This window comes from Podarcis pityusensis (genome assembly GCF_964106645.2).
Source record: "Podarcis pityusensis genome assembly, chromosome: 8".
NCBI lineage: Eukaryota > Metazoa > Chordata > Lepidosauria > Squamata > Lacertidae > Podarcis > Podarcis pityusensis.
Window position 1 is genome coordinate 52,034,211 of NC_138033.1, and position 27,980 is coordinate 52,062,190.

Below are 27,980 nucleotides of genomic sequence, written 5' to 3' on the forward strand. Positions count from 1 at the left end.
TTTCTTTTTTAAAAAAATTAATAGCTCCGGGGAGGCTGGGGTAAACAGACTGGAACTGTGACATGGGGAAGGTAAGCTTTAATCCTTGCCTCTGCTATGATCCAATTCAAATCCCCACATGCCTGCTGTTTGCAATGGAAGGAAAGCTCCCATTGTCTCCAAATGGAAGGAAAACTCATTGGCTCCAGGTGGGAAGAAAGCTCCCATTGACTTCAACTGGAAGGAAGGAAATTCAACAGCATCTGGATGCCCAAAAGCTCCTCACACACAATTTATATAGTTGTCATGCTAATTCTTACCTTAGTGTGACACTGGGGATAATTCTCTAAAGTGAAGGGGTGTGTGTACACACACACCAGTCAGAAGCAGCTTACTAGGAGTGGCAAAATCACTACAATAGCTTCCTGGCAGGTGGGTCACTGTTGCTTACCAGGAGGAAGAGGGGGAGAGGCAAAGTGGTAGGAAGGTCAGCGCTATGCAAATCTAGGGTGGTATATAGCAGCCCCAGCCAGCATGACCAATGACCAGGGATGATATGAGTATGGTCCATGCTAATGAAGACAGCAGTTCCTTTTTAGTACAACTGATGTATGCATAACACTTGTGCCTCAAGCACCACGGCTTCTGAGTTACATTCAGTCACATCTTCTCTCATTTGTCCACGATCAACCATGCAACGCTGGCATATCGATTTGCAACAGAGATGAAGAACCCGTGGCCCTCCAGATATTGTTGGGACTCCAACTCCACATCGTTGACAGCCAGCCTAGTCAATGGGAGGGGGTGATGGGAGGTGAAGTCTACAACATCTTCTTGGAGGGTCACAGGTTCTCCACCTGAGTAAGGCTTTTGGTCAATCTTCCCAGCGCTTTCTTCTGGGGATTGAAACTGGGCCTTTTGGCAGGCAAAGCATATGCTCTAACATTGCACTTACATCCCTTCCTCAAGGGATGGTGCTGTCTCTGAGTCCCAGCTCAGAAGATCATGCGCATGCACAGGGGTCTTCTCAGTGGCTTCCCTGCAAATGTGAAATGCGTTTCTCTTGAAGATCCATTGCGTCTTGAGCATCTTTAGAGAAATGTAAAAGTCAAAACACGTGGGATTACGGCAGGTGCCTGATGTTTCTTGCAAAAGCAATGGACCTTTCTCCAAAAACATACACTTCTGATTCAGCGGTGAAATGGTTAGAACTCTCTTGCTGCTTTTTCTGGTACTCAGCACTGAAATTGGGTGAAATGATGCAGCAAGAGCTCTCAATATTTTGCCAGCACGCTGTAGCTGCCTGCTTTCACCACTGATACAGTTCAGAATATTTGAGAGAGAGAGAGAGAGAGAGAGAGAGAGAGAGAGAGAGAAGAGTAACATGATTTGAAATGAGCCAACTTTTCATACATGCTATTTTCTGGTTTGCAGAAATTTCAGCGTAGAATTCGACCTTCTCTGACATATAATTTTTGGATTTCCACAGTGCTGAACTCAGATGCTTTGGGGTTGCAGGGTGTGAACTGACCTTGTGCCAGGATTATCTTCAGATTGGTTCATAGATTTCTAACGATGGGTTATGCCGAGAATTTGAATGTCACTGTTGACAGTAGCGCGCATATATATATATATATATATATATGAGAAATAATGAATGTTTTCTTGCAACTTGGCTGCCTTCCATTCCCTCCCAGTGATGAGAAGGCTCTATAAACACTGGATAGGAGATTAGCACTGCTGTTCTAACCTCATATAGAGATCTGGGCCTTGGAGATGGTTTGGCCACTGGCAATCTGATGTGGTTCACAATGCCCTTTTGGGGTTTTTTCTTCTTTTTTTAGGGAAGGACTGAACCACTGGAATCGCAGATCCAAGCTGACCCTGTTGTCTCCCACTGTGATTTACCCTTGAAATGTGCTGGGCAAAGAAGCTTGTCACCTATTCCTATCCTCCCCACTCTCTCCCTCCCCCTTGTGTGGGGGAGTTAACAAGTCAGAGATGGGTGTCAAAGCTATCTGGAGGAACCATTCCAAAAATCCAGCCAACTTTTTAATGGATGATGCCTTTGCGCTTGGCAGTTAGGCTGGGCAGCCTAACAAATGTGAGCTGGGGACTGCCAAGGAGGATTTCCTAGCAGACACTGTGTGTTTGTGTGTGAGAGAAAGACAGACAGAAAGAGAGAGACTCACTAGCATTGTAACTTGCGAGTTTATATTTCTTTAAAAGCGGGGAGTGGGGGAATCAACAGACAGAACAATTCATTATTTAGATCTGGTTCTAAAAGGCTATTGATTTATGAATCAGAGGCAGCACCCCACCCCTTATCTCTTTGACCTCATCTCCTGATGCCTCCCCCCCCAGGAGGTTTCACTCCTCCACTTCTGCCACTCTTAACTGCCTGATGATCTCACACTAGGGATGAGGGTGGTGGAATGTGTTTCAGTTTGCATTTAAAGGTGAGCCCACCTAATTCACAGGCTCTGAAATAATACGCGAGCCGAAAAACAGCCATCCTTTGGAAGTGGCACTTTTCTGAATTTTGCAGCGCAGTTGTGATGTGTCTAAAAATGCAACACAGTTGTGATGTGTCTAAAAATGCATATGCCAGGGTAAAGCATAAATAAAAAGGCATGTGTTGTTGAAAATGCCATGCAGTAATGCATTGGGTTGTATTGCACATTAGTCCTACTTAGAGGAGATATGTTGAAATTGATGGGCATGACATGGGTGCATTGAATTTAACGGGTCTCCGTTGAGCTGGATGCTACCTGTTATATTAGGGAAAGTTGGCTGGCAAAAAACGGGTCTATTAGGGGAAATTGCATAGGAAAAGGTGTACATTAGGAGAAAGGTGTGCTCAAGTGCTGATGAATTTTCATGAGGACTTTTTATAAGTGTAAACTGATCTGGAAATGTGAAGATTTGCACTTAAGCTTGGGAAAATGACAAACTGAGAAAAATCAATAGTGACAGATTTGTCTCTCTCCTGGTGGCTTCCAGGCTGAAGAATATATTTAATTGCCTCCAGAAAATGCAGACCAATAGTGAACAACTTTTGGTCTAGCAGGTTGTGCTTTATGTATCTTTGTCAGGCAGTTTTTGTGAATTTGTAAATGACGCCTATTCTATTTCTATTATTTGATTTGACTTCCCGGTTTCAGTGTGTGTGCACGTGTTCTGAACTTTCTTCTTCTTCTTTTAGCGTCTTGGAAAAGTGGCATTAAAATGCTTTAAATAAATAACAGCCAAAATCCCCTAGCCACAACTAAGCCTGAGAATGGCAAACTGCACGGCCCACCGTTTAAATTTAAATTTTATCTATTCTCTTAATATTTAGTTAGTTAAAATTTACCCAAACTTTCCACTTATATTTTCTATGGCAGCCTACTAAAACAGTCATGAAAAATAGCAAATCAAAGCAAATTAAAAATGGCAGGAACAAATAGAATAGCATTACAGGCAGTTAATACAGTACAAGAGAATTCAGCTAATGTTTACAAAGGCCTAGCTATAGGGGAGAGGGGGAGGATATTTGCCAAAAACAATGGTTTTGACAACAGTGGCCAGACTATGCAACCAATTCCTTTCCTTGGCTAATCCTGTGTTCTTTTCCCGTTCTCTCTAAATTTAGCAGGCAAGCTTCTTGGGGCAGAGACCTAAGTTTTTTTATTGCTCATGAGAGGCAGAGTCATTTAAAGCACATTTACCAATCATCAGCAGGCAGGTGATGCCACCATTGGGGGCTGCCTGGTTTGTGTTGACCCATGACAGGGCCTTTTCAGTGGTGGTTCCCCACTTGTAGAATGCCCTCCCTAGTAAGGTGTGCCTGTGTCCAACTTTCAGGAAGAATCTGAAAGGATTCCTGTTTACCAAGGCATTCCGTAGGATACTGTCCCTAGATAGGATGATTTTTTAAAAACTGCTTTTTATGTGTTTTGAACCATAAATGTTCTTTAGATAGCTTTAACTGTTTCCCAGTGTTTTCTTTTTGTTTTTAAATGGTGGGTCACTTTGCCGTCCAGCTCTTTTGCAAGTACGCATTCGATGTAAATGAAAATGAAAATCATCATCATCATCATCATCATCATCATAATTTAAAGCACATGGCTTCCCTCAAAGAATCGTGGGAACTGCAGTTTGTATGGGTGCCGGGAATTATAGCTCTGTGTGGAGAAAACTACATTTCTCAAGATTCTTTGGGGGGGAGTCATGGGCTTTAAATGTGTGCCTAATGTGCTGTAAATGGACAGTGTGGCTCTGCACCTTTGTAAAGTCTAGTAACCTGCATGATGCTGATGCGAGCCGAATCTAATTCGGATCCATCATTTCGATTCGCTTATTTTAACTTGTAATGCACATAGTAACGCTGCCCATGATATACATGTCGACAAGAAAAGTTGTATATATAGTGAATAAGATTTGCTTCTGTTTGTTTGATGGCAACTTTTGCAGATTTGGATCATTTATCTCAACAGGATCAAACCCCTCTTTGGGGTGAAGGCACAATTATCAGATTTTTCTTATAAAAAAATGTGCAGAGAATTTAGGAAGCTCCAGGGATTCGATACCCACTGGCTAAAATCCTTTCATATGCTGGACCTACCACAGACTAATTCACATTCTTCACCATCACCTTTCTTGCACCACAGAAAACCTGAAACTCCAGAACGGAGTATTTACTTTATCCCAAAATACATTCAAATCAAAACAACCCTCCAATATATAACGCCCCCCAAAGTCCCCAAGATCTTTAAATAGAAAGCTTCCTTGGTTAACAATTCTTTCCTGCACCGCTCCTTTGGATCATTTTACTTACCCTCAGTCCCTATAGGGCTCATTGTTTTCCCTTTAGGGTATGAATTTCTTCTATGCATGTGAACTGTTTCCAAATCTCTTTTAGAAGTCTGCATTCTAAAGTGCCACTGCTAATATATATTTGTTCACGTAGAAGGAGGAGAAAGAAAGAGTGGAGTGGTTGGAAGAAGGGCCATTTGTCTCTAGGATCCTCTCCAACTAAGAAAACAGATTGCAGTTAAAATGGGAGGCAATTACCTTTATGAGACACAGCAAATTGCTCCTTTGAACCCTTGAGAAAGTTCCCTGGTTCCTTCATTGTCTGTTTGATGCATCTGATGGTCAAACTCCTAGGGCCCCCAAGACAGCACCCAAGTATGAAAACGGGGGTTTATTATTCCTAATAAAATACCCACACGCACCGCATGACTAGGAAATGGTGATGGCACTTAAGAATCCTAGTCTGAGAGGCAGAAAGAGGTGGAAATCCAGTGTGTGGATGTTTGTTCAAATGCCATTTAAGCCTTCGTTAATTTGGGTGTTTTTTTTAATTGACAGTATTTTGCTCAATTTAAAAGAGATCTTTCCATTCTCGCAAGATATGCTTTACCCCCCTCCATAATTGCTGTTCGCTGTTTTTATCATCTGCCTTTTCCATCAGGACACAAGCAATATAACCTTTTTTTATGGACAAAATGTTAGCATGAGTTTGTCTCCTTCTATAAAACGGCTATTACAAGCAGATAATTTCCCAGTGAAAACATACACTTTCTAAAGAAAGGGAGGGGGAGGGGAGGAAAGGCATTCTGACATGCTTTGTTTTGCCATGTTCAGTTTACGTTTATTATTTTAAAATGATCAAATGTTGTAATACAAATACACACCCAAGAGTTGCTTTGGTTTGATGTACCGAAAGCAAAACATTTCTAATTGTCTCCCTGGACATATTTTGAAAAGTAAAGCTTAAAATGTACATTGAATTTCTTAAGCATCGCAAGAATTAAGGTTGTGATGGTGCTTTTTATGATTTTTTAAAAAGGCTATTTGAATAAAACATATGATCCAAGGGTGGGAATGAATTAGTATTTATTTTATTAACAGTGGCAAAGATGTCATTGGCCAGGACAAAGGAAAAGGAGCATCTTAATCTTCAATATGGCAATGGAAATCATTGACCAGTGGAAGCTAAACTGGGAAGCACTGGGAGCACTATGGGTTCTGTGAGATTAAGGTATTGTTGCATTCAGTTGAAAGAGAAGAAAGACGTAGAAAGACAGAGAAAATAAGTGCAGGTGTTTGTCTGAGATTGTTAGAGGAATTATGGGGCATGTTATTTAGGTCTCACAAATATTACATAAATGAAATTGTTGCTTTATTTTGGAGTGTGTATGTCATAGATGGTGGTTGCTGCAATTTTATATGAGGTGTTTTCCCTTTTTTAAAGCATACTATTAATTCCTAAAATATTTGGTTAAATTTGACAATCAGATTTTGTTGCTTTTGGTGACCTGGAAAGTAAAGAAGAAAGTAGCATTCCATAAGTTCATGATGCAAACCTGAACTCAGTTATTCTTGCATAAGTGCCATGGAACTCAGTGAGGCTTATGCCCTTCACAGTGGGAATTAGCAGGCTTGCCCCCTGAAAATTTTAGAACAGACCAGTTTGTATTTTTAAACATAAGGTGTAACTGTCAACAGCTTGATAGCTTTTGGGGGTGCATGATTTTTAGCAGTTTGGTACAGATTCCCTGAATTACATGTGCGTGATTCAATTAACTACCAAAGCAAATTTCCATATATTTAGATGGTGCTGCTAGAATAGGATAATTGGGATGTCTGTTCCATATGATGTTGGAAATGTACTTTTTTGTCTTTTGGGGGCCCTATCAAAGACATTTCTTTTTCAACAAGCCTTTAAGCGGAAATTTTTATACCGGTCTGCCATTGCACTGGGTAAGGAATTGTGGGTGTGTGGGTGTGTAGCTTTTAATTGTCTTTATATATGAAGTTGTTTTCAATTGTTTTGCAATACAGAATTCTTTTGCATAGGTTTTCTTGTTGGTATTTTTCTTGTTACATCATTTTGAGATCTTTCATAGGAAGTAGTTTTGTAAATGAAATCCAATAAATAAAATTGCCAAGGAATATGCACTCAGATAAACGCATGGATTTCATGAGCTTCAGTATGCCCCCCCCAAAACCCCCCTCTGTTTATTGTACCTATTCATCCCAGTGCTGATTATCTCTCTACATGGACAGTGTGCTGTTACTTCATTGTCAGATTCTGATGCCCATATTCTGAACAGCCTTCTGAAGCAGGCTGATAGCTCCTTGTCCACTTCCCGTAAATTATTTTCTTTTATGCAGTCGTTCCATTGTGTTGTGTCTGTCATTTCTCCTTTATGTTCTGAGAAATGGCAAAACAAAATGAAACACTTAAAAACCAATTCATCCCAAGCAATCACATTTTTAATGTGAAACATTGTCAGTCTTGATGGGATAATCTGAGTATTTGATCTCATATATTTCTCTTCCTCCCATTTTGCCCAGCTCATAGTTTGGTTTTTCTGCCTATCTTGGGCAAACTTTTTTTTTTTTTAATATTCATTCAGGAATGTTTATCCTGCAAATGCACCACAACAGGTAAAATTACAACAAAATGACAACATTAACAAGGCAGGATAGAGATGAATTCATTTGGTCTGCTTTTCACAGCTGACAAATCCAGTCAAAAGCTCCTAAACTTGCTTGCAGATCATAAAGCAGTTCTCAGTCAAATTAAGCACTCCTTTGGATTTTTGCAATGCAATTCTTGTGTACAAACAGCACACACAAAGATACATACTTTTTACATAATAAATACATACAAAATATACTGAAAAACAATGAGAAAATGTTTATTTTTACATCAAAAAGTGCACATAAAATGCACACAAATTAAGTGCAGACTTTTCATGTATTCTCTCAAAATATCTGCATGGAATGGGACAAAATGGAAATGGGGCAGAAGTCAACTCTTAGGTTCATCCCTACAGTGGAGGCTGGTGTAACAGATAAATTATTTGATAACTAGCATTGTAACTAGCAAGGCAAAAGCCTGCAGCAGCAGCAACAACAACAACATATTTACAGTGGTACCTTGGGGTAAGAACTTAATTCATTCTGGAGGTCCGTACTTAACCTGAAACTGTTCTTAACCTGAGGTACCACTTTAGCTAATGGGGCCTCCTGCTGCCGCCGCGCCGCCGGAGCACGATTTCTGTTCTCATCCTGAAGCAAAGTTCTTAACCCGAGGTACTATTTCTGGGTTAGCGGAGTCTGTAACCTGAAGGGTCTGTAACCCAAGGTACCACTGTACTAATGGAAGATGGTTAAGGAGGGGATCATACAAACTTCATGGAGCAAGGTATTCCACTGTTTAGGTGTGGCTTTAACTCCTGCTTAAGCCACCAGGTTTCCACCATAGGTGGGATACAGAGAGGGAGCCTTCCATCAGATTTTAGTTGATAATTTAGGCAGTGGTGCAGTTAGACCTGGACCTCAGGGCTGAAGTCCAGGGAATCATGTCTCAGGAGACCCTCAAATGACCACTTTGAGAATGGCAGGTGGTGGAGGCAGTGGCTCACCATACCGTTCATTCCTTCTTCTTATGCCCAGTTCATTGGACAGGAGTAATTGTATTTTCACGTAGACATGTTCTTGAGGGATAAGGCTATCAATGGCTACTGCTGTGATGTGTTATGTACTACTTCCAGTCACTGGGAATCAGAAGTGGCACAAGTCCTGCTGCACTCACTGAGGTCTGGTTTGTGGACATCCTAGAGGCATCTAGACAACAGGATCCTGGCTGAGATAGGCCTTTTAGTCTGGTTCAATGTGGATCCTCTCCTTGAGATGGGACAGTTTTCTCAGCATCAGTGAAAGCAGAGATTTGCAAGAAAGACACTACATGACCTGATAGAGATAGTGTTTCAGGAGTCCCCCCCAAATCACACTCACCCAGCCTTGGTTACGGCCCTTGGATCCAACTTGCTTGCACTAGCAAACTGTCCTAAGGCCATTCTAAATTTCCAGGTATAAGGAAGGTCCATAGCTCATCCTTTGTATGCAGAAAGTCACCAGTTTGAACCCTGGCATGTTGAGGTAGGGCTGGGGAAAGATCTTTATGTAAAACCCCAGAGATTCGGAGCCAGTCAGTCTAGCTGGTACTGAGAGTTAGATGAACTGATACTTGATCAACCCAAGGCAGCCATTTATTTATAGTTCTCAATGGGGCTTAGTTCTGGGTAGACACACATAGAAATGGCACTGTGAGAATATTTATATTCCCCCCTCTTCAACAGAATATTGCTCTAAGCAGCTGAGAAAGAAAAGGAAATTCATCAGCAGAATAGAAATTTTAAGAAAAGGGATTTGAAATGCCCCCTGGAAAATCACACAAAAAAGAAATAAACAGCCCTAAATAATAATAATAAAGATAGCACTAATGGCAAGACCGTAAGGAGAGCTTAGCTGGATCAGGCCAATGGCCCACCCAGTCCAACATCCTGCTCTCACAGTGGCCAACCAGATGCCTGTCTAAAACCCCAAGCATATCTCCATGAGGCATATTTTATGTCTACAATGCCTCTGATGTTATAGTTGCTTCTTCCTTAGCCAGTCAATTTTACACCCTCCGCTGGGCTATCCTGCACAGACTGAGCAATGGTGAATTAGAGCTGCATTTTGCCTGGAAACAGGCAGTCTGTCTGCATCTAGGCGGTTGGTTAATTAGTGGCTTTGCCAGTCTGTTAGTTGTGCTGTTATGTTGGGTTATGGAAATTCTTCTTCAGCCAAGGAGAAACCCTTCTTGATGCAGGGCTTCAACCTCTACGTCCGCAACACTTTGAACCAAATAAAAAGAAGGAAAGAAAAATCTTTACCCAACAAGTCTCTGGTTTGCTATCCTGCTATTATTGGCTATGACTATTTTTTTAATTATTATAATCGTCTAATAGGCCCTGTCCAAACATTGCAGAGGGCTTTGCAACTGTTTGTTCTCTCTGTTTCTATTTTACAGAGCGAGATTGAGGCTATGCAGGTTACACAACAAGTCGGTGGCAGAGAGCTGAGTGATTTGAACCCAGGTTTCCTAGGCGTAGGTCCAAATTCTGACCAGACGTGTACAAAATACTGTGTGCTGGCTTTTTGCTGGCAAATGGGATGGGGGTAGGGAAATCCAGCAGTCCCCCCTCATTTCTTGTTAAAATGCTTTCCCCTAGGCAGGTTATAAAGCTGAATTTGGAGAAAATGTATTAAAAAGCACAGACTGGGTTGATGACAACCCCACAACCTAGTTACTCACATAATTTCTACCCTCTACATTTGTTGGCTGCAAAGCAGGCCTGAAAAGTGGGGAGAGTTGGAGAGATGAAGAATGCACATTACTAGGCTTGGACAATCCCTTCGTTTTAAGGAGTTTAGCAATGATCCCTAAGAACACATTTGGTTCTAATCAGGCTACATTCACTGGAGTACATCCTGTTTGTCTTCACTTATTATTACTGACAAATTATCCTCCTCTCAAATCTCAGGGAGCGCTCACTTTATCCTCGCATTAAACCTGATTGGAAACAGTAGGTTTAATTGTGCTCAGCGTGAGGCCTTGTTATAAAATGGCACTGGGGCCTATTGTTATTATTGCTATTGCTAAAAAAAAAAAATACTAGATGCATGAAGACAATGTATTTGGTATTCTGATGTCAAAATATACACCACAGACACAGATTTAAAAAACACTGTATTATGGATGCAATCTGGTGGGTAGAGAATAGGGATGGGTGGGTATGTCCATTTCAGTTTCTCTTCATTTCTGATTCTTCCTATCTTAAATTTAGTTCTCCAGATAAGTTTGATATTTATTTATAGGAGAAGGGGAGTCTTCGTGAAAATCCACCAGCATTTAGTTCAATTTTTTCTCTCTCCTGACAATGCACATTTTTTTGCATGCAATTTCCCCTAATTTGAACACTGCTACATTTCCCTGATATAAATGTGTTTTGTATGTTATTTTCGCTAACATATCCACACTTGACCAAGCAGATGTATTTCTGCACACTTAGGGGGGAACCACATTGCAACATTTGGAAAAGTGTGAATTTCAAAGTTACCGTATTTTTTCGTGTATAATATGCCCGCATGTATTTGGGGGGACTCCAAATTAAGATACTGGGGGGAGGGGGGAGATTGCCTAGAGTTGTTGAGCTTTTTTGGGAGGTGTCCCCGCCTGCCCAATTGCCGCAGCAACACACAATCAACATAAGCCCTTCCCGAAGCCACAAAAAACCACGACCAATAGCTGCTGACAATCTCCAGCTCCCGGCAGCAAACAATCCTTCATCCCCCCCCCCCCCCCGTGCACTCTCCATGTATAAGACGGCCCCAAATTTTTAACTACTTTTTCATGAAAAAAAGTATGGTGATTTCACAGCTACTTGGCACCTATTGTGGCTGTCCGGGTTCTGTGGAACTGCTTTCTTATTGAGAGATGGGTGGTGCCCCACTATCTCCACTTTCCAGAAATAGCTGGAGGCATTTTGTTTCCATGGGTTTTCCCAGCTATATGAATAGGTCTTTGCTGTGGGGGCCATACAATTTGTTGTTTGTTTAAAAAATCATTTGTTATTTTTGTACTGTTTTTAGTGTATCCTGTATATTGCCTTAAGATCATAGAATCATAGAATCGTAGAGTTGGAAGGGGCCACGTGGGTCATCTATCCCAACCTCGTGGAATGCAAGAATCTTTTGCCCAATGGAGGGCACAAATCCACAACCCTGAGATTAAGAGTCTCATGCTCCACTGAGATGATATATGTGTGTTAATTAATTAACAATGTCTCAGTTTGTCTATTGTTTTAGAAAGTGCAGATTAAATCCTTTCCACTTGATAGGCAAACTAAATCAAATTTCTCTCTCATCCCTAGTGAAGAATAGCAATTATATAGTCTTCAACACCAAATAAGTATTGCACACACAAGTGTGTGTGTGTATATATTTGTGTGTGCATGAAGAAATGCTAATAACGGAATGAGCAGCCTAACTTCATCCCACTTCAGTTCCACTGGTGGTTTTTTGAGAGAGAATGTATGAAAGGTCCACATTTCATTAAGTATGCACCTTACACACATTTGAATAACCTAAAAAATTATGTTTCAGTGCTTCTCTATGCATTTTCCCTTATTTATGCAATATGCATTTCATATGCATACCTGCAATCTGCATCTTTTAATGTAAATTGCATACTTTCGTGGGTGCCGTTTGTGTACTGGAACTGCAACACAGAATCCAGAGAAATGCATAATCCAACCAAGAGCATTGAATTTGTTAAATCTGCTGCGACAAGCAGAATGAAAGACTTCCTCCATCCCTAGAAAGGGCACCATTTTCTGAAACCAGCTTCATAGCACTGTGTGGTCCTGAAGCAGAATGATGCATGGCCGTTTTACGGGTCTCAATCTTGCTTTCAAAGGACTCAGCCAACACCACGTCTGCCTGAGGCAGGGCCTACCCCATCCTCCCAGATTGCAAGCCGCCCTTGCCGGGCCATTGCCAAGACTCTCCCTTGGAAATGAAATACACATCTCCAGGGTTTTCAGTGAAAACCTTGCAACAACAATACTATGAAAGAAACCTGCAAAAGGTTAGCAATAAGTATGAGCTGGAGACTTTGAGAAATGTTGCAGCAGCCCAGGCGCAACCACAAAATACCTGTTAAAATTTCAGAAATCTCTCTTTTTACAGCTAGCTGCAATCGCCTGGCGAGCAACATGCAGACTCTGGTAAAGAAGAAACAGAGTCAAAGGCCAGCATTCTAGCTCTTTGGAATGTAATGGCCAAGTTCTCCAAAGTTGCCAAGAGATGTTAGTACTCAAAGCATTTCAAACATTTTAGTTAAAGCGGTTTTTAAAAAAATAAAATAAAAATCCAGCTCTTCAGTTTGGTAATGAAAAAAGGCAGTCCCAGTCCTCAGCTTTACAGTCTAAAATACATGGCAGAAAAAGGGAAAGTGATGAGGATGGTGGACAAAGCACACAGACAAGTATCAGTTCTTCAAACATTTTTATAATCACCAGCTGGAGACAGATAAAGCAGCCTGATGTGAATGGCTGCTGCTAGGAGAAGAGCAAATGGCAGCTGGTCTCTCAAGCAGAGGTATTGGAATAGCCCTAGTTCCACTCTTTCCCTCTGTTGCAGCCTGAGGGTATGCAACTCCAAGATCTCTTGGATAAAACAGATTGTTATTATTAGGATTCGAACTGGAAGCCACTGGACCTTTCCTTTACTACCCTTTGTGCCAAACTGTTTATGGTTGCAGAGGGAAAGGTTCCTTGAGCTATGATGTCTTTGCAGGTTCCTGTGTAACCCCACCCACTATGACCTGGTAAGGTAGGACTGCAATGGGCTGGTCAATGCCTTGACCAAGCCTGCCTGTTTAAGGTTTAAAAAACAACTTTATCCAGATCTACTTCTTGCAGAAGCAGAAACAAGGTATCAAGACTCAAGTTGACAGATTGGGAATCTTGGTCTTGATTTGCCGGGAGTTGAAAGTTTCCACTAATGGAGGTCAATCAGACTACGTCCATTTAGGGATGCTGCAAGTTCTCCATCTGTAATTCAGAAGGTATTTATTCCCCATTCTCCTGACACCAGCATTATGGATGTGGAAAGTTCTTCTTAGTAAACAAAGGAAGCCGCCTCAACCCCCATCTGCACCATACGTTTAAAGCAGATGGTCAACATGACAGTCAACAGTCATGGCTTCCTCCAAGGAATCCTGGGAAATGTAGTTTGTCAATGGTTCTGAGGGTTGTTAGAAGACCCCTTGCAGAATGACAATGAAAAAAATGTGCCATTTCAGTGGCTCCCCTGTTTGTGGAATGTTCTACCCAGAAAGGCTCACCTGGTGCGGATATTGACATGTTTTTGGTTTCTAAGAAGAGCACACGGGAGACCAGCGTTCAGCTTCCCGCTCAGCCAGATACAACTCACTCAGTGACCGTGTGCGCTTTACTGTCTCTCAGTCAAACGTGCCTCACAGGGGTGTTGTGAGGATAAAAACTGGGGAATGTATGCTACCCTGAGCTCCTTGGAGGAAAAGTGGAATATAAATGTAATAACAAAATAAAAATAGAATAAACCCAGACATGTGCTAAGAGTGTTGTGACTCTTGTGTTCATATTAGCTGGCAACCATGCCTTCATAGTGCGGGAAGAGATTACCGTATTTTTTGCCCTATACGGCGCACCGGCCCATAGGGCGCACCTAGTTTTGGGAGGGGGGAATAAAGAAAAAAAATATATTCCCCCCCCGGCATGGGGCTGGGCCGGGGGAAGCCCGAGCTTCCCCCGACCCCAGCGCCCAGAACAGGCTGCTATCTGCAAGCCTTGGGAGCCCGGCGCGCCGGGCTCCCAAGGCTTGCGGATAGCTTCCTGAAGCCTGGAGAGCGAGAGGGGTTGGTGCACACCGACCCCTCTCACTCTCCAGGCTTCAGCGAAAGCCTGCATTCGCCCCATATGACACACACACATTTCCCCTTCATTTATGGAGGGGAAAAAGTGCGTCCTATAGGGCGAAAAATACTGTATTTTTAAAAATATTTATCAGTGGGCGGTCCTTTTTAGTGTGTTGATATTGCTTTTAAATGTTGTGTTTGTATGAATTGTATTTGTGTGGCTTTCCTTCCTTTGATATATATTTTTTTCTTTAGAGGAAAGCAGCAAATAAATTGAATAAACCATAATAAATATCAAAGCCTGACCAACTGGCCCTTCCCCATCATTCATTCTCCTATGCCATGTTGAAAACAGGTCCCAAGTGAACTACTCTTGTGCTATATTTTGTCCCGATTTGGCTTGGGTACAGCACTTCTACGTTTTCAAGTGGTCACAGCCAATGGAATCCAAGGGCCATGATTCAATGGAGAGGCGGATACAGTTGACCACTTCCTCCAACTGGTCAGCCACAAATTCCTGACGTCGTCGTGATTCAAAACAGAGAGCAGGTTTTTTTGGAAAGACCCCTATGGTGACATTTGGCATCACAGAGGAAGCTTTTCAAACAAGACCCAAAATAGGGCTTATAATTAACATTTGAACCCCCCTCCCAGCTTTTTAATTATAGAGGTTGACATAAAAAGCTGGTTGTGCCCAGTGACCCAGCTAGGCTATATTACAAGAAAAATGTTCCTAACCCACATCACGCCACAGTAAACATATTTCACCTCAGCGAAACAAAACAAAAACAGGAGGCCCATCAATCAATTGGAGGTCCAAATAATAACTCAACACTCCTTCTCAAAACATCTGCGGGCGACAAAATAGGCCAGGAAAGGTTTTCATGACGTCACTTGCTGGGCTTTGGGGCATTTTTTTGCACCAAAATTGTTCCATCTTCCAAAAGGCGTTGTCACATTATAGAGTCAGAACTACATGGATCACATACTTCAAAGAGTCAGTGTGAAACCACTGACAAATATAGTGATGAACACCATCATATACAATATATAATCATAATAGCATATAATCATATCCTTTCACAATTTGGAGCCGTTCCACACATTGCAGCTAATTCATAGAGCAGTTGTCACAAATGGGGGCTTCTTTGAAGAGAGATGATCCATAGGAAAATCACAGCATACAGACCAGACCCACGGGCATCTCCAGAGGATGCCCTTAAACAGGAAACAAAAGTAAAGGAATTGTGCATGCAGGCCTCACTCACATCTGCTTGACATCTCCTCCAAACCATGCTAGTTCCCATAGTACCCCCTTATGTCTATAGCAAGCACTTGATCTACTCGGAATGAGGTGTCTATACAGCCATAGGAGTGGGTATAACTGCGACTTTAGAATGTGATACATTTTCTGCTCCATTACAGGAGACCCTGGGTTCCTGACCACCATCTTTAAAGCCAACAATGGGCTCTGGGTGTGCAAAATCTATTCTTCCATCCATTCTTTTCTGGCTGAAAGTAATACCTTCGGATGAGCTAATATTAGAGATGAGAGAATATGGAGATTTCTATTTCTTCCCATTTTGTATTTTCCCCACTTTGAATTTGAATTCTCCAGATTTCTGCAACAATCTTGGTTGTTGTTGTTGTTTTTTTAAAAAAGTCGCCATGAAAATTCACCAGCATTTCAGTGAGGATTTTGCCTAATATATACAGTTTCGCAAAGCAGTTTTCCTGAACATAATGCATTTAAATTGGTTATTTCCACCAATATATGCATTAAGAGGCATGCTTTACACTAGTTCTATGCATTTTTGTACCCATTACTTGACTGGAGAACTGCATTGCAAAATTCAGAGAAGTGCAAATTTCACAAGAATGATTGTTTTGGCTTGCATCAGAAAACAATCTATGACGATGGGGACTTCCGGGTTAGCGCCTCCGGCAATGGCGGATTTCCTCTGATCGGGAGGAATCCGCTTCGTGAGAATTAGGGTCTGGACCGCCACGGCGAGGCGGAGACCCACCAAAAACCACAGGCGGGAGAAGCCTGTGGACGTGGGATTTGGCTGGCACCTTCTGCGCCTCCCCTACTCGCGGGGAAACCCGGTTTCGGGGATCCGGAGTGACGTGGGGTGAATGGCGCGGTGCTTCGAATCGACTGCTCTTTTCACGGAGTGAAGCCGCATTGCTGTTGCCGGAGAGTGCTGACTTTTTCCTGTGAACAATTGGATTTTAAACAACTGCCCGCGAGTAGAACGGAAAATCGGACTATGAAACTTCTTAATTTGGCACTGAAGCGGGAAGGTCTAAACAGGAAGTCCGCCTTCCGCTTTTGTAAATAGATTGAAGCAAAGACATTTCAAGCTAGAGTCTGGAAAGTCGTTTGTAAAGGACTAAATTTCCATCAGTTAAAATTACTAAACCCCCCTTGGGAGCAGGAGAAGAGGGGGGAAATCTTAGACTGTTTAAACCTGCAGAAGAGAGAGTAAAGAAAGATAAATTTCCATCATCTTGAACCTGGGAGCGGGGTGTCAGAGACAGACGTTTTGGGGAAGTTCATTGACTGTGGATAAAACGTTCTTTTTTTGACAGATAGTTAAAAAAGAGAAACATTTTGATTCCAATGTTCCCTTTTGCACTTAAAAGGAACAAAATATCTGAAAAAAGAAAGAAATTTCGTTGCGGGATCTGCTTTTTTTAAAAAAAAGACAGATACAAACAGAAATTGTTACCTCTAGAGGGAGCTTGTGAAACTGTTGCTGGAGTCGATCTGGGGATTTCCACAGTTCTAGAGATTAAGATCGTGAGACCAGACATTGACCTTGAACAAGAATGTGCCCAGAAGAAGCTTTAGTGCTTGCTTTTTGCAAGACAAGTGCTTTACTGGAACAGTTACATGAGAAGATGGATTTGATGACTGTTGCAGTTGGCAAATTTGGACAAACAGTGAATACTCATATAAAAACCACTCAGGAATTGGTCCAGGAATGTGTCTTGGCAGGGCAAGTTGTGAGGAAGATGGAGGAGGAGGTTGTTGCTGAACCTCAAATGGTGGAAGTGGAGAGAGCTGCGGCCTTGCAGGAACATAGGTTGTTGTTTCTGACGACTGAACCTGGAGAAAGTCAGATTTGGAGAGATGGAGTACTGTTTGGTTTGGAGATGGGAAGTTGGATAGACCCCCCTATGCAGGGATGTTTTGACTTCTTGGATTTGGTTTTGGGTCAGGGGGAGTTTGGAGTTGTGGGGGCCCTTAACCTTGGAGGGACTTTGAAACATGCCTTCAAATATCTTTTGGATGTCAGTGCTGACTATGGAGAATGGGCTGACTTGCTGAGAAGGGATAAAGATATTGTCAAGTTGGAGTCTCCCCGAGAGAAAGGAAGGAAATTAAGAATAAGATCAGCAGAAGATAAAATAAAGTGCAGGTACAAACATGAAGAAGACCTGCAGAAGGGACATGGAAAAGACTTAAGAGCCTCGGATAGAAGGTCACCAGGTTGATGGACTAAATAGATGGAACAGAAAGGACTGACAAAACTCGAGACCAGGAAGAAGAGACGACGGATGAAGATTGGAAGAAAGTTTTAAAAATTTCATTTAGAAAACCATTGTAAAATTAATGAGTACTAGAAAAATGTTGGAATGAAACTATTTGGCTTTAGTAGAAATGTTAAAAAGAATTATGTATAAATATGTTTTGTTAAAAAGAATTAGGTATAAATGAGATTTGAGTTTTAAGCTTTAGGGTTTTTATGGTAAGATAAGGTTAAAATAGATTAAGGTAATTTAATGACAGAATATTGTGAAAGATGGAAAGGATTTGCTGAGATAATTAATAACTAGAATACAAAAAAGGGAGGTGTGAGGAGGTCGATGAAACAAGTTAATGAAAGATAAGGATTTGGGAATATTGGATTTGCTTTTAAAGTTTTTGTTTATTTTAGTTTTTTGTGTGTTTTTTTACCTTTGTTTTTATTGACTTATATTGTTTAATCTCTTTTTTTGTATACCTTTTTTCCTTTTCTTTTTTTCTTGCTTTTTCCTCTTTCTTTCTGTAATTTTAAATTTTCAATAAATATCATTTAAAAAAATCAACAATCTATGAAGATGATAGGTAGGTAGGTAGATAGATAGAGTGGAAGCCAGTGTGGAAATGTGAAGAATGAAACTTAAGATTAAGGAAATGAGAACAGAGAAAATAAAATTGACATGTTCACCCATCCCTACTGGGGACCATAAGAAGGAGGGTCATTTTTTAAAAATCACTCACATAAGTGATCTCAATCAGTCAGAGTGATTTCAGATAATAATTAAACATTTAAGATCCAGAGGCCTAATTTTTTAATTCCTGTCCTTATTGAATTGAGGGTGGTTGTCCAAAGCCAAATGATAACCGGTAAAAGGGCAACCAAATGGGATCTGAACCCGCTTCCAAAGCCAGCTCACCACAGAGGCAATTGCCAAGCTAAAAAAATTCAAGAGGGTTAGCCCATCTTCTGTTTCTTGCGGTTAAAACAACAAAGAGTCTTCTTGCTGGGAATCACAAGTGGGGAAAGTACTGTTGTGCTCAGGTCCTGCTTGTGTGCAGGGGTGTCAACTTGAATAAAATATGGGGGCAAGTAAGCCTTGCCCCACATAATCAATCAAAATACATGGCACACACATAGCATATGAACGGCAATGGCCATCATCTTGGGGGCAACCCCCTCAAATATTTTAATTGGGGGGGGGCTAAGGGACCTTGGCCCCTAGGAGTTGGCTCCTGTGCTTGTGGGAATCCCATAAGCATCTGGTTGGTCACTGTGAGAACAGGATCCTGGACTAGATGAGCCTTTGATCTGATCCAGCAGGCTTACGTTCTTGTGATACCTTAAAGACGGACAAAATTATTTTCTTCACACAAAAGCATTTATGGACTCAATGCCACTTTGTCAGCTGAAAGGAAATCTTCATTGGATTTTTTTTCTAATGTCCAAAACAGAGTAATATTTGGACACTTCCCCGATGATCATGACTTGTGTCCCCTTTGGCCCAAATCTGCAGCCTAACTTGAAAGTGAGACCCTTGTTGCTAAAGGTTTGTTTAGTAATAAGCTGGGTACAAAGATAGACAACCAAACTCTCTCTTTCTCTCTGCTTCCTATCTCCAGAATCCGTATTAATTCAGAGATATACTGTTCCCTTGTGACTCATGATTCAAGGCTGCGGCAAACAGGCTTTGGGGTCTTGGTTTTTTATTTTTCTTTATTTTTCTGTAAAATTTGCAAGATGGGAAAACCGCAAAGGATGGAAACTGCCCCATGAGATGGTACAAAGAAAAGAACCATTCTGATGGAAACACTGTATGGTTCATCTTCTAAAAGGGAAAGAATTATCTCCTTGACCGTTGACCACATCTAACCGCTGGTCCCCTGCTAATATGCACATATTTACATCTGCACCACAGTTTAACAATTTCCTTGGAACGTCATGCCCTCAAAGGGATGGCATTGAAGTAGCCAGCACCCAGCAGGATGGCGTTCAACTGGCTGTGGCCGGCAGCCATTTTTAGTTTCTTTTAGAGAGCTGCAACCATAGTCAGTATATGAAACTACCTTATGGCGCTGAGTCAGACAACTGGCCCACCTAATTCAGTGTTGTTCACGCTGGCTGGCAGTAGCTCTCCAGGGCTTCAAGCAGGGCTCTTTTAAAGTCCTAGCTAGAGATACCAGGGACTGAACCTTCTGCATACAACGCATAAGAAGAGTCCTGCTGGATCAGGCCCATTCAATGCATCACCCTGTTTTCCACAGTGGCCAGCCAGATGCCTCTGGGGAAGTTCAAAAGCAGAACTCGGATGGAACCATTGACATTCATGAACCTTAGCTACTGGTGCCTATTAACTTCAGCAAGTTAAATAGCACTAGAACTGGATATCACCTAACAACAACAACCACTACCTATACTGGTGACTGATATAATATTGTGTGTAGCTAAAACTGAACACGAAGCTCATACATTTGTTTTTAAAAATAAATATGCTGGGCATTATTTTCTGCATCTCCAAAATCCATTGGAACATCTTCCCTGTTCTTTCTTTTATGAGGCTGGAGAAGTGACCACGAGTTCCCCTCCTATCTCATTCACCCTTTCATGAAGCCTTAATCCACAGCAATCTTGGACTCAGCTGGGTGGGTCTTGGCCTTGGCCCTCGCAGTGACAGATCATTGTGTGTGAGCTCTGTGAAGCTCTGGATGGGAATAGCCAAGGCTCCAGCTGAAACCCATAAATCTCCCCTTGAAACCACTGGGAGCTGGAACATAACCTATCTTGGCGTGTTACATGAGCTTACCTCCTCCCCTAGTGAAAGCAGCCGGCATAGAATTTCCTCCCATTCTCAACATCGCCTTGTCTTGTTTTTCAGATGGCCTGCGGTGCGATGCCCTCTCACAAACCTTCCATTTTGTCATCTGTCCTGCTTGCAGCTATTAAGTCAGAGCCGCATTCCAAAGCCATGATTCAGAACCATATTCCTTTAAATTTCTACAAAGCGGAGGTCTGATATCTTCATTGTGCCTGTGCGTGCACTTCTGAACTTTTACCTTTTCGACAGCTGTAGCATTACGCAGCTCCCTTTCATCCTCCTCAAGGTTGGTCAGATATGGGTGGATTAAGAGTCTCCAAAAGGGACGAGGAGAAGAGCTTAAAATGTTCCGTGTTGCGTTCCTCACGCTGCTGCTTCTGAATTACGTCACCAAGACCTCCCAGTTTACTTATATGAGGACGCTTCCTTGTACTGACTCAGACCATTTGTCCACCCGGCTTAGTAGATTTCTCCACTGCAAAAGAAGTCTCTTCTTTTGAAGTGGGTACGGGTTGCAGTTTAAAAAGGGCTCAGCTAAACAAGGCACAAAGCATTTTCCAGTACAGTGGTACCTCAGGTTACATACGCTTCAGGTTACAGACTCTGCTAACCCAGAAATAGTGCTTCAGGTTAAGAACTTTGCTTCAGGATGAGAACAGAAATCGTGCTCCGGCGGCGCGGCGGCAGCAGGAAGCCCCATTAGCTAAAGTGGTGCTTCAGGTTAAGAACAGTTTCAGGTTAAGAACGGACCTCCAGAACGAATTAAGTACCGTTCTTAACCCGAGGTACCACAGTATAATAACCTACCTCAAGGTCAGTGAAGGTCACCTGTTCATGGCCCTGGAACCTGAATGGTTGCTCTCTTGAGAATCCTGATTTCTCTCAGAGGACTGCACCATTGTGTGTGAACTGCAGGACAATGACCATATCCTGAAGAGGCTGACAAATAGGGTTGCCAACTAATCAGCAGAAGAAGAAGAAGGGGAAAAAAACCCCACAGGCATTGGTCTCTTGCTTTTAATAACAGCTTGAGCTGCAGGAATTGTCAGGGGAAGCTTTCACAGTATGGAGGTAAACATTATCAGCTGCCCTTGTTTGTACATTGTGTCACAATTCAAGGAACAGCTACAGAGGCCAGCTCAAAAGTTGGCAACCTTTCTGGTAAAAATGATTGGTTTGGTCAGCTGATGTTGCCAGAAATCGGGAGTTACGTATTCTTTGCACAAAGAATATCGGGGCTAGAATCACCCCCATCACCCTACATGCTGGATTTCCATTTTCTTGGCATTTTCTTATGTGGAAGATCCTTAAAACATGCAATCCCTGACCAGTAGATTGAAGATAGGAATGTTAGAATCATACAACTGTAGAGTTGGAAGGGACCCTGAGGATCAACTAGTCCAGCCCCTTGCAGTGCAGGAATATGCAGCTGTCCCATGTGGGAATCAAACCTGCAACCTTGGTGTTATCAGTACCGTGCTCTAACCAACTGAGCTATCTAAGCTCAGTTAAGCTGTCTTATATTGAGTCAGACCATTGGTTTTATCTAGCTCAGTATTGTCTGCTCTGACTGGCAGTGGCTTTCCAGGCTTTCAGGCAGGTGGCATTCCCAGCCAGGGATCAAACCTGGGACTTTCTGCATGTAAGGCAGATGCTGTACCACTGAGCTATGGCCCATCCAGAATAAGATATATGAACCCGGGTTGTTAATAGTGGGTCTGAGCTCGAAGACCCAGTGAGCTGGAGAGAGATGCATGGCCTTCAGCAATAAGAGGAGGGGCAATAAGCAAGTGATCCACAGCTGAGTGTGGAGATGCCCAAGGGGAAGTGGCACTTTCCTTTTCCCAGGCTGGGAGTGTGGGAAGCGACTGTCTCATGCAAACTCAGTTCCTTTGCAGCTTGGCCATTCCATGTCCCTGAAATGTCTGTTTTCCAGAAACACGCCCGGGCAAATCAAGCCTGCTTTGGAATCTGGCAGCCCATCTTTTATCGCCTCCCCTACAGAAGTGTCAAAAGAACATGATCCTTGCTTTGGCCTCTGAGAATGTCAGAAGCAAAACAGGTTAGCGGAGTCCAGGTTGAAACGCTGGTCAGTGCCCCTTGCTTAATAACATGATCCTCAATCGAGGAGAATACTGAGGCTTGTGGAAAAATTAAACCCTCTAGTACAGGCAGAGGAAATTCCAGAGCAAATGCATTGACAGACGTGTCTTGGAAGTCGGCTAGTTACTTTGGCAAAATCCCAATTCCAAACCCCCCTCCTTCGTTTCCCTGTGGTCCTCATACTTTCTCTTTTGAAAGGTTCCTGTGACCTTCACAATGAAATTGTCTAGTCTCCATATCTCTCTCCCTATTTGTCACTGTCATGAAATCTTACTTTTTTTAAAAAAAAATCCTTCTTCCAAGGAGCTTAAGGCAGCATGCATCATTCTCTTCTCTTCTTCCTCATGTTGTCTTCACAACGTTCCTGTGAGGTAGGCTAAGCTGAGAAGTAGGGACTGGCTCAAGAGCATGCAGTGAGCCTCCAGGCTGGATTGGGATATAAATCTATTCCCAGTCGTGGTCTGAATCTCTAATTATTATGCCACACTAGTTAGAATCCTTCTGCCTCATGGTGGCTGAGGAGGGTCCTTCAAGGGGCTGCATGGTCTACATATGGTCTAAAGTTCACAGGTTGCCCACATGCACACTAGATAGTCTTGGTGTTGGGAGTGCAATGGCAGGAATAATTAAGTTTGTACCTTAAGGGTTATTCCTGTTATCAAAAAGTCAGCTAATGGAGAGAGAGTGGTGGCAGTGTTGCATACCAAGCAAGCAGAGTGTCGTGATGTATGCTCTGATTGGCTGTGTAGTTCTGAGGGAGATTTTTCTCTCTGTCTGTGATTAAATATCTCCCTGCTATGTACAAAGCTTGAAGTAACAAGTCTCTTTTCCATTCTCCACAAATTGTATACTGTTTTTGTTCAATTTCCTCAGTAAAGTGTGGTCAGGAATTCTGTGTTATTTAACTAACCCTCATGTCTTCTGCAATCTGAATGTACTTTGGTGTGGGCTGGAAATGTTTGATATTGCACTAGTGAGTTGTTAGGGGACCCCTTATTTCCCTCACAGAACTACAAGTTCCAGAGTTCCCTGTGAAGAAGGAATGATTGCTCAACCACTCTGGGAAGTGTAGCTCTGTGACAGGAATGGAATCTCCTTACACACCTGGAACAAACCACAGCTCCCATGATTATTTGGGGAAAGCCAGGACTCTTTAAAGTGGTATCATAGTGCTTTAAATGTAAGATGTGAGTGTGACCAGAGAAATACAGGGGAAAGAAATCCACACTTTCTCTAGGCTTCCCACATTCACAGGATCCTGCCCTAAGTTGTGGGCTTTTCTGAATCACCCTGTAAAAGCTGGTCTCCCGGCAAAGGCAGGATGACGCACACAGCCGCATGCAGAAAGGGCTTGTTTTGACAGAGCGTCTTCACAGCTAGAAATGATCCGAGAACAGTGGTCACTGCTGAGCCATCAAAGGCCCCTAACATCTCTGGCAGCTGCAGGGAGGGTCCCGAATGAATTCCTATCACTCTGACACCTCATCTTCGGACAAAGCCGATCATACGCTCATCCCAGTCGCCGTTGCAAAGGACCACCTTCAACGCTTTGGCTGCGAGGAGAGGCCTCCCCCCTCCCCTCCACGAACCAGTTCATTGACACTGGGGGATATATATCTCAAAACTTGGCTGAGAAAGCCAGCACACATGCTTTGAGGATTACATAAAGGGTGAACTTTGTAGGCACAAGCTCGCGTCAATAGCGGGAACGAAACAGAAAGGCCTCTATTGTTCCAGCCAGCCTTCTTAAGGAAGCTGATTGGCAGTAAAATGTCTTGAGTGACAGATGTAAGGTAACTATTGCTGGGGCCAAGGTCTCTCTGCCACTTTGATTACCTGCCATCCATCAGTTTGCTCTTTGCCTTTTAACAATGAGAGCTGCTGTTATCCCAGAATCATTGGGGCGGTCGCCTTCCGGGGGGGGGGGAGGAGTAAATCACTTAACAAACTGCAAAGAAAGGTTACAATAATGGTATTGAAATGCCCAAAGCTTTTTTTTTTTTAAGAGAGGGGGAGAGGGAGAAGGGGATAGAAGGATGCCATTTATGCACAGATACCTAAGGGGCATGTACACATATGAATGAACACAAAACATATACCGATACATATATGTCCATGTATGTGTAGAAATCATAGAATCATGGGGTTGGAAGGGACCCAAAGAGCCATCTACTCCAACCCCCTTCAGTAGAGGAATATGTGTGGGAATGTTCAGGGATACAGGAGAGGATATATTGTTTGATTATATCCTTTCCAACTTGTGTTAACAAGTTCTACAATTTAGCAGAGCAACTTTCCCCTTTTAAACTTGCACAGCGGATGCATTTGCTCAGGCTCGCTAAAGCCTCTAAAATAAGTTTCATTGGTAATTTCCCCTTTAAAAAGGTAAAGGGACCCCTGACCATTAGGTCCAGTCGTGACCGACTCTGGGGTTGCGGTGCTCATCTCGCTTTATTGGTCAAGGGAGCCAGCGTACAGCTTCCAGGTCATGTGGCCAGCATGACAAAGCCGCTTCTGGTGAACCAGAGCAGTGCACAGAAATGACGTTTACCTTCCCACCAGAGCGGTACCTATTTATCTACTTGCACTTTTGTGCTTTTGAACTGCTAGGTTGACAGGAGCAGGAACCGAGCAACGGGAGCTCACCCCGTCGCGGGGATTCGAACTGCCGACCTTCTGATCAGCAGGTCCTAGGCTCTGTGGTTTAACCCACAGCGCCACCCGCGTCCCTAATTTCCCCTTAAGTCCCTCATAAAAGGATAGGCACAACACAGTCTTCTATAAAAGTGTAAAAAGAGTTTACTCACTCACATTCTGTTTCCAGGTGGATCCCAGAAGGCAGACTTAAGTTACAAAAGTAATATACACCTGGAAACTATCCCATAAGGAGATAGCCCCTTTGTCCTCTCTTGGCTGCAAGCCAAGAGAGCATCTTAGGCTGAGCTGATGTTACTTCTTTGACGAATGTGGTCAGAGAGAGAGAGATGGCTGACCAGTCCTGCTCTTTTGTTACCTGGGCAGGTGAGGTCACGCCCACCTCTAGTCACATGCAGAAGAAATCTGTCCCAGCCTGGGAGAAACAGGAAGTTCCAACTGGCTGGTCCAGACATCCCCTTTTATGTTCACTCTAGGGATGTTGTACTTGACTGCTATTGTGTTTCACATCCCACAATATGTTCACATACGTATATGCACATATGTACCTATGCATGTACACAAAACCTGAGGGGGACACTATGGAATCCTGCTTTCAATGTGATATCCAGAAGAACTGCTTCTGCTTCAAGGAGACAGTACTTCTCCTTGAAGAACTGCTTCTGCTTCAAGGAGACAGGACGCAGCATCCTGTAGAGGTTGCTGGACTACAACTCCTATCATCCCTTACAATTGGCCATGCTGGTTGGAGCTGTTGTCCAGCAACATCTGGAGGCCTGCCACATCAGCTACTCCTGCACTGAGTCAAAGGAGCAAGCCATCTGACTTGTTGCAAAGCAAAGCAGCTGCCCGTGTTCATATAGCTATAATATTTCTGTTGAAGAGTAGAAGGTCTGAGAACCGACTCTGACTTATGCCTGCGTCCACAACATTCCTAGCACTTTTTTCCACAAAAAAAGGGAGCATAGGATTCTGGACTCCCAAGAAGCTGGGTGGGTTCCAGGACCACCACTCTATCAGTGGCACAATGACTACCTTTGCAACATTGTTCCCTAAGCCGCTAACAACTCCGTGGTTAGCTGTCTGTTTGTTCATATGCAACAAATTTAACTATTCCCAATTAACTAGGGCAATCCACTGGGCCTCTCTCTCTCTCTCTCTTGGTTACGATGGCTATAATGGTAAAATCATTAAGGCCACCCACCCAAGCAACACTTGATATTCTTATTGGTTTGGCTTGGATGAAAATGAGGAATAACCAATAAGAACCGGCAAATGTTCAGATGCTCCTAAAAATATCTTGTTGCTTCTTGGTGGTCTTCAAAAAGCCACCGTAACTCGTGTCTTTGAAAGAAGCCACATGCTGTAACTCTGCACCAGCGACTCTTGAAGACGATTTGTTCATGCCAAGCTGCCATATACTGAGTCAGACCCTTGGCCCATCTCATGGCTCGTGTTGTCTACTCATGGACTGAGAGAAGCTCACCAAGATTTCAAGAAAAAAGAACTGATGATCCTCAGGATCTTTTTAAATGATCAGGGCCGGCTCTACCATTAGATTGAGTGAGGTGGCTGCCTCAGGCAGCAGATGTTGAGGGATTGTAAGGGGCTGCAGTGGCAGTGATCATAGAATCATAGAGTTGGGAGGAACTGCAAGGATCATCTAGTTCAACTCCTTGCAATGCATGAATCTTTCACCTAATGTGGAGCTTGAAACCACAACCCTGAGATTAAGAGTATCATGCTCTACCAAGTGAGCTACCTCTCCATGAGGGATGTCAGAAGATTCCAGTGAAAATGGAAACGGGAGCAGAAATTGCTGACATTTGCTTATTTGTCCCATGTCCAGAATGGAAATCAATCCAGCGAACACAATTGGTATTCACTGTTGTTGCTGCTTACAATTCGCAAACAATATGTCCCCCTGCTCCATTTCCATTGCGTCTCCTCCTGAAATGAATGGGGTGGGATAGAACAATGACAACATAAATCATGTATGTTACGTCATTCTGCCACAGTGGACCGTGATATGACTAATGCCGTTTTGGGTGGAAGATGAACTGCAGCAGAACTGATGCAGTGCTGCATGAGATGAATACAGGGCAGGACAGAAGATGATGCCTTCTTACTCGCCAGGTGGCAGCCCTTGCAGCTGTTGTAGGACAGAGCTGTGTCTGCGCCACCTGGCCTAGCTTGCACTCTGAAAACTAGCTAACAGCTTTCAGGTGTGTTGCACAATGCTGCCTCTCAGCCAGCATTGATCCAACTACTGATCTCATTGACTTTAGGGTTGCCGTATTTCAAGAGGTAAAAATCTGGAGCTTTTTAAAAAAGCTATCACCCCTCCGCTAGAGCTTCCTGCACACATTTTTTTTAAAAAAAACCCCAAAATCTAGGACATTTGCTTTAAAATGTAAAATCCCCTCTCCACACACATGGGCATGTAGGACCCCCAAAAGAGGACATGTCCAGGAATTCCCGGATGTATGGCAACCCTAGACTTCTGAACATGAAATGTGAAGGTGGAGATGAACTTGTCCTCTGCCTCCGGTAGCAAAATGTCCTGGGCTGCCTCCAGTGATTGGAATGAGATAATTCTGATGTTTGTTTG

The 27,980-nt window shown here is 42.9% G+C and overlaps 1 long non-coding RNA gene across 2 annotated transcripts in view; it reads right to left on the reverse strand.

The window, feature by feature from the left end:
* Nucleotides 1–21,006, reverse strand: part of LOC308483998 — a 28,959-nt gene extending 7,953 nt beyond the window's left edge. Inside the window, exon 1 of one of the 2 annotated variants that reach the window (XR_013989859.1) lies at nt 20,850–21,006. This is a non-coding gene — a long non-coding RNA (uncharacterized lncRNA). Of the gene's footprint in view, nt 1–20,599 lie in introns of both variants that reach the window. The other variant, XR_013989860.1, reaches the window with a different exon arrangement.
* Between the last annotated feature and the right edge of the window lie 6,974 nt (nt 21,007–27,980).